This window comes from Chrysochloris asiatica, unplaced genomic scaffold (assembly GCF_000296735.1).
Source record: "Chrysochloris asiatica unplaced genomic scaffold, ChrAsi1.0 scaffold00156, whole genome shotgun sequence".
NCBI classification, from domain to species: Eukaryota; Metazoa; Chordata; class Mammalia; order Afrosoricida; family Chrysochloridae; genus Chrysochloris; species Chrysochloris asiatica.
This window is the reverse complement of record NW_006408674.1, coordinates 6942849-6949911: the sequence shown is the minus strand read 5'-3', so window position 1 is coordinate 6949911 and position 7063 is coordinate 6942849. Positions and strand designations below refer to the sequence as shown.

General features: G+C 43.1%; 1 pseudogene; it reads right to left on the bottom strand.

The window, feature by feature from the left end:
• Positions 1–410: 410 nt before the first annotated feature.
• LOC102838392 lies at positions 411–1570 on the bottom strand (annotated as a pseudogene).
• Between the last annotated feature and the right edge of the window lie 5493 nt (positions 1571–7063).

Sequence of the window (7063 nt, the reverse complement as noted above, 5' to 3'; positions counted from 1 at the left end):
TTACGTCTGCATCGCTACCCACTTCCGGACACCCTTCTCATGTCTGCATTCCAATATTTTCCATCCGAGCGAATTTCTTTCAGTTCATAGACGTGGCCTGTTCTCTCACACCTTGTTTTCCCTCAGTAAACTTTGTTTTAATGGGTCTCACAATTCTGTGGCAATTTTTTGGTACAAGATTTTTACATTTAAAAAGTACTGACTTTGAAAAGTAACAACTTTAAACTGCCAAGCGAAAAAGAAGCAAATGGTCCAAAACACATTCCTTTCCTATTGAAGATTCCACCACGCATTCTTATCATTAAGCAGTCTTCTACTATTAAGCTGAAATGGCCAATTGAGACAAGCAGTTCTAAGACCATTCTTTTAGAACTGATTAAGCCGGGGGCGGCAGGTCTAAAGGTCATATTCTACTCATTTAGCCTTCTCAGTCTTTTTGTCCATGCCTTGATGACACCCACAGCAACCATCTGTCTTTCATCACAAACAGCAAAATGACCCAGAGGAGGATAGTCTTCTGAGAAGCTCTCAACACAGATGCGCTTTCCGGGAACCATATCACCAATGGCAGAAGCATCAGGCTTCAAAAATTAGAGGCCATCTTCCAGCTGTTTACCAGAATGGTGATGGGTTTTTTTTTTTTGAGCTCAGCAAACTTGTAAGCAATGTGAGCTGTGTAACAATCCAACACAGGTGCATACTCAGTTCAGGAGGATCACCTGCGTAGTGAAGGCAGCTGCTTCCATCGGGGAGTCGTTTTTGTTGTCACCAGTCATTTTGCCACAGTGAACGTCTTTGACAGAGACATTCTTTACGTCGAAGCCTACATCGTCGGTCCCCAGGCAGTGCTTCCCTCAATGCCTCATGGTGTATTTCAACAGTCTTTACTTCACTGGTAATGTTGACAGGAACAAAGGTGACCACCATGACTAGTTGGAGACTACCAGTCTCCATTCTGCCACGTGCCAATACCACCAGTTTCTAGACATCCTGGAGAGGCAGGCGCAGGGGCTTGTCAGTTAGATGAGTTGATGGCAGGATGCCATCCAGAACTTCAAGCCGTATGATTCCACTGGTGTTGCCATCCTTACGATGATTTTCCATCCCTTGAACCAAAGCATGTTAGCACTTGGTTCCTGCATATTGTCATTGTTCCAACCAGAAATTGGCACCAAAGCTACTGCGTCAGAGTTGTGGTGCATTTTCTTAATGTCAGTGCTAACTTCCTTAATAATTTCCTCATATCTCTTCTGGCTGTGGAGTGGTTCTGTGGAATCCACTTTGTTAGCACCAATAATTACCTATTTCACACCCAGTGTGTAAGCCAGAAGGGCACGCTCAGGGATCTGCCCATTCTTAGAGACACTAGCTTCAAATTCTCCAACACCAGCAGCAACCAGCAGGACAGCACAGCATAGTCAGCCTATAAGGTTCCTGGAATCATGTTTTTGATAAAGTCTCTGTGCCCTGGGGCATCATTGATGGTCACATAGTACTTGTTGGTCTCAAAATTCCACCAGAAGGTATCAATGATGATGCCTCACTCACATTCAGCTTACAGTTTATCCAAGACCAATTAAAGTCAAACCAATATGATGTGAGTCTAGAGTTCTGAAACAGCCATTAACCACATGTGGCTACTAAGCACTTGAAATGGGACTAGTCAAAATTGAGATGTGTTGTAAGTATAAAATACACACAGGATTTCAAAGACTTAGTTTAAAAAAGGAGTTCTGGTGGTTCTGTAGGACAAGCACTGGACTGCTAACCCCAAGGTCATCAGTTCAAACCCACACCGCTCTCAGAAACCCTATATAGGGTGACTATGAGTTAGATCTAACAAGAAGTATGAGGTGCACCTAACAAGAAGTATAAAAAAGGCATGTAAAGTATCTCATTAATTAATATCTTTTGTTGAAATGATAATCTTTTGGATGTATTAGATTTAATAAAAAGTAAGATTAATATTCCACCACTCATCTGTCAGTTTGTCTTACTGTGGTGGCTCCCATGTTGCTGTGATTCTGGAACTTATGCCAAGGGTATTTTAAATACCAGCAAGGTCACCCATGGTGGACAGGTTTCAGCTGAGCTTCCAGGCGAAGACAGACTAGGAAGATGAAGAGACGGACTACTTCCGAATGTTTAGTCATGAAAACTTTATGAATAGCAGTGAGACACTGTCAGCAACAGAATATTGAATATTGAAATGTGATGAAGAAGAGCACCAGAATATTGTCAGACATAGAGCCGGAAGCTGAGCCCCATAGGTTGGAAGGCACACAAAATGCGACTGAGGAGCTGCTTTCTCAAAGTAGAGTTGACCGCAATGATGAGAATGGAGGAAAGCCCTCAGGACCTTCATCTGCTGATGGGGCACAAGTCAAAGCAAAGAGAAACAGTTGTAAACATCATTAATTATCGGAACATGGAATGTATGAAATATAAATCGAGGAAAATTGGAAGTTTTCAAAAATAAAATGGAATTCATAAACATCGATATCCTAGGCATTAGAGAGCTGACATGGACTGAAATGGCCATTCTGAATCTAACAAGCACAGGGTTCCCTATGATGGGAATGCTAAATTGAGGAAGAATGGTGACACAGTCATCATCAAAAAGAAGACATGAAGAAGATCTGTCTTGAAGTACAATGCTGTCTATAATGGGATAATTAATATCCATGCACCTACAGGGAAGACCAGTTAATGCCACTATTCTTCAAATTTGCACACCCACCACTAAAGCCAGTAATGATGGAATTGAAGAATTCTACCATCTTATTCAGTCTGAAACTAATCAAACATGCAGTTAAGATGTATTGCTCATTACTGGTGACTGGAATGCAAAGGATGGAAACAAACAGGAAGGATCAGTAGTTGGAAAATATTGCCTTGGCGATAGAAATGATGCTGGAGATTGCATGATAGAATTTTGCAAGACCAAAGACTTCTTCATTGTAAATACCTTTTTTAAACAACATAAAAGATACACATGGACCTCACCAGATGGAATACACAGAAATCAAATTAACTTTATCTGTGAAAAGAGACGGTGGAAAAGTTTCATATCATCAGCTAAAACAAGGCCAAGGGCAGACTGTGGAACAGACCATCAATTGATCACAAGCAAGTTCAGGCTGAAGCTGAAGAAACTTAAAACAAGTTCACAACAACCAAAATACGACCTTGAACACATCCCATCTGAATTTAGAGATGATCTGAAGAAAAGATTTGATTCATTAGACACTAAAGACCAAAAACCAGAAGAGTTGTGGGATGATATCAAGAACATCATACAGGTAGAATGCAATAGGTCATTAAGAAAACAGCAAAGAAGGAAAAGAATAAAGTGCATGTCGGAAGAGACTCTGAAACCTGCTCTCCAGTTTAGAGATGTTAAAGCAAGTGGAAGAAATGAGGTAAAAAAAAACTAAACAGAAATTTCAAAAGGCAGTTCGAGAAGATAAAGTCTAATATTATAATGAAATTGCTAAGACTTGGAGTTAGAAAACTAAAAGGGAAGAACATGCTCAGCATTCCTCAAGCTGAGGGAAGTGAAGAAAAAATTCAAGCCTTGACTTGAAGTACTGAAGGATTCTATGGGCAAAATACCGAATGATGCAGAAAGCATCAAAAGAAGGTGGGAGGAATATACAGAGTCACCATGCAAGAAAGAGATGGTCGACGTTCAACCATTTCAAGAGGTAACAGATGATCAAGAGCCAATGATCCTAAAGGAAGTAGTCCAAGGTGCATTGAAGGCATGGGCAAAGAACAAAGCTCTGGGAATTCATGGAATACAAACTGAAATATTTAAACAAACTGATGCAGCAGTGGAGGCATTCTTTCATTTATGCCAAGAAATTTTGAAGACAGTTACCTGGCCAACTGACAGGAAAAGATCCGTATTTGTGCCCATTCCAAAGAGAGGTGACCTAACAAAAGCAAAAATCATTGGAGAATATCATTAATATTCCATGCGAGTAAAGTTTTGCTAAAGATAATTTAAAAATGGTTGCAACCACATATTGACAGAGAACTTCCAGAGGTTCAAGCTGGATTCAGAAGAGGCCATGGAACGAGGGGTATCATTGCTGATGTCTGATGGATCTTGGCTGAAAGCAGAGACTATCAGAAAGATGTTTACCTGTGCTTTATTGACTACGCAAAGGCTTTCGATTGTGTGGATCATGACAAGCTATGGACAACATTGCGAAGTATGAGTATTCTGGAACACTTAATTGTGCTCATGAGAAATTTGTACATGGATCAAAAGGCAGTTGTTCGAACAGAATATGGGAACACTGAATGGTTTAAAATTAAGAAGTGTGCAACAGGGTTGTATTCTTTCACCATACTTATTCAACCTGTATGCTGAGCAAATAATCAGAGAAGCTGGGTTATATGAAGAAAAATGTGGCATCAGGATTGGAGGAAGACTCATTAACAACCTGCGATATGCAGATGATACAACCTTGCTTGCTGAAAGTGAAGAGGACTTAAAATACTGACTGATGAAGATCAAAGAGCACAGCCTTCGATATGGATTGCATCTCAATGTAAAGAAATCAAATATCCTCACCATTGGACCAATAAACAACATTCTTATCAACGGAGAAAAGATTGAAGTTGTCAAGGACTTCATTCTTCTTGGACCAACTACCAATACTCATGGAAGCAGCAGTCAAGAAATCAAGTCTGCTGCACAAGACCTTTTTAAAGTGTTGACGAGCAAAGATGTCAGCTTGAAGACTAAGGTGTGTCTGACCCAAGCCATGGTATTTTCAATAACCTCATATGGATGTGAAAGCTGGACAGTGAATAAGGCAGACCGTAGAAGAATTGATGCTTTTTAGTTATGGTGCTGGCAGAGAATATTGAAAGTGCCATGGGCTGCCAAAAGAACCAACAGATCTGTGTTGGAAGAAGTGCAGCCAGAGTGCTCCTTAGAGGCCAGGATGGTCAAACGTGGTCTCTAATACTTTGGACTTATTGTCAGGAGGGACCTGTAGCTGTAGAAGAGTGTCATGTTTGGTAAGGTGGAGGGTCAGAGAAAAAGAGGAAGACCCCCCAACGAGATGGATTGGCCAAGTGGCAGCATCAATGAACTCAAGGGTGGCAACAGTAGTGAGGTTGGCCCAGGATCCGGCAGTGTTTCGTTCTGCTGTGCATAAGGTAGCTATGAGTCAGTACCAACTCAATGGCACCTAACAACAAGGGAGAAGGAGTTTATGGAAGTGGTGAAGATTAGAAGTAGTTTTGGAGAAGTGATGTCCAGGTTACGGGTAAGAAAACCACCTTGAGAAACGGGGTCTGTCACAGTTTGGGTCAGAGTTGGAGAAAGCCATCAAGAAGTGCCCGTAGAGCTGACTTTTGAGAAGGTGACTAGCTCGGGGGACCTCATTTCTAAAAAGAGTCAGCAATTGTTAAGGGCTTTGTCCTTTCCCAAAATGGACTCTTAGGTGCATGGACACTTAGGTGCATGCCATTCTTCTCTGGCTACTCAAACTGTCCTCTGCCTAATTCTCTTCCCTTTCCTTCGCCAGCCAACCGCACTTTAACCATCTGCTTTTGTGGGGTTTTCTTGTGCATCTTGTCATTGGTATATGCTGTAGCATATAATTTGCAGATGTTATTTTCAGATGTTCACTCACAGATGTTAAATTTTATGATTCATTGCTCAAAACACTGCCAGATTTATAAAGACTGTTGTTACTGATTATAAAAGGCAATAATAATAAAAACTTATTTCTTTTTTTTGAAAAAAGAGAGTGGTATCTTGACTTATGTTGAAACTGAATTACTATGGAGCAATTGGTATGGAGGAATCCTGGTGGGGCGGTGGGTTAGGCGATGAGCTGGTTACTCCAAGTTCAGCAGTTCAAACCCACCAGCTACTCTGAGGGAGAAAGATGAGACTGTCTGTTCCCCCAAAGATCTACAGTCTTGGGAACCCTGTATAGGGTTGCTATGAGTCGGGATCGACTCGATGGCAGTAGGTTTGAGTTTGGTGTTGAAATGGAACCCCAGAGCCATAGCGCTCCTTAGAAGTCAGGATGGCCAGACTTCATCTCTCAGACTTTAGACACTATAAGGAGGAACCAGTCCCTAGAGAAGGACATCATGTTTGGTAAAGTGGAGAGTCGGCAAAAAAGAGGAAGACCCCCCCAGCAAGATGGATTGGCACAGTGGCAGTAGTAATGGGCTCAAGTGTAGCAACGATTGTGACGAAGGACTGGGCAGTGTTTTGTTCTGTTGTACGTAAGGTCACTATCAGTCGATACCAACTCAAGGGCACCAGACAACAACTGTAATCAGTGGACATCTGCCTGACAAAATTCTGAGCAAATCCCTTGTCTCCTAGTCTTTGTACCCCATGGGGCCCAGCACAAGCTGGCTGAAGCTGACCTGGTCTCCCAGGAGCACTTAGGAATACAGAGATGAATGTGATTGCATGTCTCCAAGTATCAGTTTCAATTTAAAAAAATGGCAATTGCAGAGACTGCTGTATATTGAACTGTTTAGGGTGAGCACTTCATACATATCAACTCTGTGAATTCCATAATCACACTAGGATGTGGATTATCTCCATTTCACGGAGAAGGAAAAGACTCAGAGAGGTTAAGTAACTTGACCAAGGACAACAGCTCACCCACTGAGCAGCCTGAGTTTAGCACAGGGACCCCGCATAACTGATGACTGCTTTAGCATCAAGGGTCCATTTTTGAGGAGCACCTGTCCCTTCTTCCCATCTCCGGACTGCGAGTTCCTCACGTGGATGATCTCGCGGGGCCCTTAGCGTTCGGACACCCCCGAGTCTGGCTCCACCCTCAGCTCAGCCCTGCGCCTCTTTAGGAAGCTCTCCACTGTGTCCAGGGCCGGGGACCGCAGCCGGCCTTCCCGCAGAGCCCGAGCCACAAGGGACACCTGTCCCGGGTTAGGGGGCTGTCGCCGCGAGGGCGCCTGCGGGGACTGCACCGCGGCCCTGCGCGCCCAGGGAAGCCGGTCACGGGCGGACGCGCAGAGTGGGCGCTGCTGGGGGCGGGGCGCGCGGCCAGGG